Source organism: Octopus bimaculoides, chromosome 10 (genome assembly GCF_001194135.2).
Source record: "Octopus bimaculoides isolate UCB-OBI-ISO-001 chromosome 10, ASM119413v2, whole genome shotgun sequence".
Lineage (NCBI taxonomy): Eukaryota > Metazoa > Mollusca > Cephalopoda > Octopoda > Octopodidae > Octopus > Octopus bimaculoides.
In genome coordinates this window covers 69,545,856-69,551,287 of record NC_068990.1, presented here as the reverse complement: position 1 = coordinate 69,551,287, position 5,432 = coordinate 69,545,856, and positions in this window count along the sequence as shown.

The following is a 5,432-nucleotide window of genomic DNA, read 5'->3' as shown; positions in this document are numbered from 1 at the left end:
ATTAATCGACTCCATCCTTCTTTTAAAGCCTGGTACTAATTCTATCGGTCTGTTTTGTCGAAATGCTAAGTTACAGGGACGTAGACACACTAACGCCAGTTGTCAAGCAGTGGTGGGATTAAACACAGACACAATAACACACACACACACACACACACACACCTATATCCACATACACACACACACACACACACACACACACACACATAGCTGGGAGTAAGTCCGTTAATCCGTTAATCGTTAATTAACGAAGTTAACATTTTCGTTAACGATTTAACTTTAAATCAACTTTGAAAATCATTATCGGAATAATTAACTTCCGTTACATTCATCTTCCGTTAACTCAAGTCCGTTAACCCTAAAATTTCATAAAAACCGGTAAACGTTTAGAAGTTTATTTTGTTTTCAGATTGTCTTAGCCTATTTAATATTGTACGCGTCATTCTTTCACCCCCAATATAACGTCCTTATCAAAAATAACTAGTAAGATCTCGTTTGCCCCTGCCTGGATTTAAAACCAAATCCACCCGCTTGTTGCTTGCAAAGACAGCGGGAACTTTCTTTGTCCTCTCAAGAGGCAACAGTGATTGATGTGTTTCCATTTCAAATTTTGGCACAAAGCCAGTAATTTCAGAGGAGTGCGGATAAGTCGATTACACCGACCCCAGTGCTCAGCTGATACTTATTTTATCGACCCCGAAAGTATGAAAGGTAAACTTGACTTTGGTGGAATTTGAACTCAGAACGTAAAGTCGGACGAAATGCTGCTTAACATTTAGCCCGGTGTTCTGACGATTCAGCCAGCACGCCGCCTGCTTTCTTCTATGCAATATTAGATACAGTGTGCCTGAAAACACGACATGACTAGCCATGGCTGAAATCTTTTTCATTGTAGATTTGCTTAGTCATGACTGACACGAACTACACAACAACAACAACAACAGCAACAACAACATGTTAATATTAATTATTCAACTCCACTTCTCACAGCTCGATATCAGTAAAGTACTTTGTCTCATTTGTACCATATAATGCAGCATTAGAAACAGGGCAACTGAGCGAAAACGACGAGGATGGTCACGGCTGGAATCGTTTGATCGTTGGTCTACTTTATCAAGTTCGCCCTGGTCTAAACAGCTACAGCAATAACAATATATGTTGTTAATAGAATTTAATCAGATCCACTTTCGCCGTCTCGTTACTGAGTGTTACATGTTAGATGTCTCTCATTAAGGCTGGCTGTTGTGATTCAACAGTGACTTAAATACAAATATAACCACAAATCTGGTGTTGTTGTTGTTGTTGTTGTTGTTCATGGTGATGATGATAATGATGATGATGCTGTTGTTGTAGTTGCACAAGTTGAATAGACCCGGCCATTGTTTGGTTGATTGCTTCCTGAACAATATGATGGCCTTATAATTATATTAATTGACTTCGATGACAACAAATGACGATCAATGACGAATGCGATCATAGTCATGATGACAATGATGATAATGATGATAATAATGATTATAACAAGGAGGAGGAGGAGGAGGTGGAGGAGGACGTCGACGACGACGACAACGACGAGGGTGGCGATGATGATGGTGACAGGAACGACGATGACGATAACAATGAGATGATGATGTTGATGATGGTCAAGATAAAAAGGAGGAAAACAGCGATGATGACGGCGATTACGATGATGATGATGATGATGATGTCCATTGATTCTCCATTCTCTCGAGAAGGAATGACATCACTGGAAAGATTTTAATTTTGATCACTTCGAAAATTATTTCCGACTGACATTGCTTTCGAAACAGCGACCTCTGATTCCTACTGCCGTTGCTAGTTCTGCTGCTATTGAGCGCCATGTTCGTTCTTTCTTATTCCTCATGTGGACCTTACAGTCACAAGTCTAACAGCTCATCTTATCTCCTTTCACCGCTACTCTTATTATTTGTGCTCCTGTATCCACGACGAGGCACAGCGCCGAAAGACCATATCGTTTTCAGAGGTTGTAAAGACTACCGCGAATAGATATCATTTTCCGTTATCTTTGCATTCATCACTCAGCCCTATTTCACATGAAAGGTGACGGCAAGTCAGCGATCGATATATCTGTCAACTCCTCTGACTGTCACCCTTGTATTGCACAGGCCTATGCATTGCTATGAATTTATGAGTAGGTGTATGTCACGTGATCTCTGCTTATCGTATCGCCTAAGCCTCGGTTATGAACACTAATCAGACACTTCCGTATGCTTTGTCCCGATCGATGGCCATGACACTGTTTTTAATATTGGCCATGGCTTCCTTCATTTGTCTGTTTGTGGAAATACTGAGCGTTCGTCTCCTTTTCGCAAGGTAGAAGTATGTCGCTTACACTTTTCTCCTTGTCCGGTTTTGGACAAAGCCCTCAGACAAGGAGACACACTCCTATGTGACACATTGTTGCTTAGAACTCTCTCTTTTCAGCGGTCATTATTGCTGATGATGAGAATGGAATGAAGACCGTTGGTACTCCAGCAGCAGCCTTGCTCTATGTTCTTACTGTATTCCCTGCAACGGCCTATAGGTCTTGCTTCTACTGTTGTTTCCTTGCGATTCTCCTCACCTCTTTCTTTTTCTTTACAAGAGAAAATGATGAACAGCTGGCGATATACCTTACAAAAGACGTATATCCAACGAGTTCGTGAAGGTGATACTAAGCAGAACAGTTAAGTACCTCAATGTCTGTCAGTACAAATAGGGTTTCAACATATCTCGAAAGGTGAACTTAGAAATGTTCTCTCCGATGTGTTTGTTTTTTCTTTTTCTAATTCTTCACGTTGTGATGAACGTGAAGTAGAGGAAATGTTACTGAAGAAAGACTACTTGGACATATTAGGGATACAGTGTGTTAGTGTGCTGCTAAAGCAAGAATTGCAGTCTTGTCACTACATGAAAAGCTACTCCTAAACATCCAGGCACTTAAAAAACACCTCAGAGCACTATTTTAACAACACTATCTTTCCCATTCAGCCCGGATACGCATTAAGAACAAGATATTGACACAAACACAGCTGCTACAAACACCTGTGTTGAGACGCTCACCACAACAACGAATGCTGAGGAACAGCAACAAGCATGCTTTGACCGGATTCATCTGCACCCCCACCCTCTGGTCACCACTAGACGCTTTCTATGTGGTTGCTCGACCTGCTAGAAATAGTAGCCATATTTTACTTAAATCACATCCGACTATCTTTAAAAAGGACACGTTGGATAATAAAACTTTCCATTGTATGCACAGAAAAAAAAATACTATGGTCTCAGTTGGAATGACTTTCATCATAGCTCTGCTCAACCAGAGTTGGACTAGTACGCAAAATACGACACATACTGTATGTATGTATGCATGTATGTATGTCATTTTTCAGTTTTATTTCAAGATTTCTTGCCAATAGAGAAAGAGCCGGCTTCTAATCTAGATCCAAGGCACTTTCATTGGAATTTCAACAACGTCAACGGGGTATTTTTGTACGTTTGTAAAGGGTGATGGGTAAAGGGTATGTCTGTTAAGATTATTGGTAATGTAAGAACCAGCCAAGTGGAATTACAGAACTTACCTGTAGAAACATACTTTTTATTTACCAGAAACCTAGTAAATGTGAGAGTTGATAGTAACTGTGAGAGCCCAAACGCTACTAAGGACGTTTCTACGTAAAAGCCACTTCTGTTTTTAAAATAATGCGGTCTGAATATTCAGCTTTCCCATCCTCAAATAAATCACGAAACAGCCACGTGTTTAGTGCATGCTTTTTAACAGCGTTGACAATATTGATTAATCATTCAGACAGCCTCCAGCGCAGTTTCCAACTGCATCATAACCCATCCCGAGTAGTGGATCATATAATAGGTTTTTAGACTTTAGCTTTTAAGACTAAAGCTGAATAAAATAAGTATTCCGTTTGATACATTAATCGAGGGTGTTTATTTTCAATTTATTATTCCAATTACACGAAGAGTTCTGATTAACTTATGATTTTAACCATTCATATTCTCTTATATTATTTACTGATATTTTTATTTGATGGTTTCGAAAAGCAATAAATATTCTATACATTTGTTGCAATGTTTCTGCGAAATTTTGAACCTTCTCTCTCAGATCCAAAGTTTAGAACCGCTGTCCAACTATATTACCATAAAAGGTAAAAATCAACGAGAAAAATAAACTGTCACTATAAAAGGCATGAAAGCCTTTGTGAACATGGTTCAATTAATCAGATTGGTTAGCGTATAACCAGATTACAGTAAACCTGAAAGTAAGTTTTGTGAATTTTCCAGCCAAATAATTTAATCGAAGGTTCAAAAAGTTCTGACTGACTGTTATAAAAAACTGGAATATCGAACTCTTTGATAACAACCTTAAATGCTATCCAGAACTCAATCAGTTTTGTGATAAGGTGTTCTCACTTTTTCTACTTATTCTGCCTTTAATAGCTATGAACAATTTTCATGTAAATAACTAAAATAACTCTTTATGCTACGAACACTTTTAACTATCACATTCACAATTTCATGTTTGTTGCTTTATTCAAATAATTGTTATACAAGTATAAATGATCCAGGTAATAAAAAAAGAAATATGGAAACATATAAATATTAGAGTGATCGTTCTCACCTTCACACGCAGCCTGACTAATATCATATACTACACACGGTGATTTAATGATTAAGACCCACAATAATGATGAGCCCCGCCCCCTAAACATTGTTAACGTCTCAGCCTGGAAAAAATAAAAATGTTAATTTTTAGAATATCTCTCAGGTATTATAGTATTAACATCCACTTTTAATGGCAAAATACATAAAATTTCTGATAAATTTGTCGGGGGTCGTTTGAGATGAATAGCCGTAACGATATTGACTTTCGTCTCCACTATAAACCGAATATGACGTAGAGACTGCACCAGTCCAAGCCGACACGCGTTAGTTATAATTATAAACATTGTTTACACGTGACGACTATTAAGTTTAATTAGACTGGCAATTACCGCTTTATAGTATACCAGCTGAATAGCCCGTCGTTGCCAGGCAATTTTTACAATAGAATGTCTTATATAAATTTTTATTTATTCCATATCAGAGCATGCCTTCCCCGTCAGATAGGCCTCCTAATCAGGACAGATTTGTGCAATTTTTCGCCAAATTACTTCGTTGAGGATTTTTTTTCCTTTTTGAATTATTTACATGTCTGTTCGACCGTTTCACATGACTTTATTCATTAAACCTTCAGAAGTTCTTACAACTCCCAATGATTTTGCTTTCATTTCGTGATAGACAGCTATCATGCAGAAACTGCCAGCTTCCAAATCCTGTTTTATGATTAGGTAAAATTGATTAAACTTTAAATGTCAGTAACATTTTTCTGCAACTTTTCTGGAAAAAGTAAATAGCAA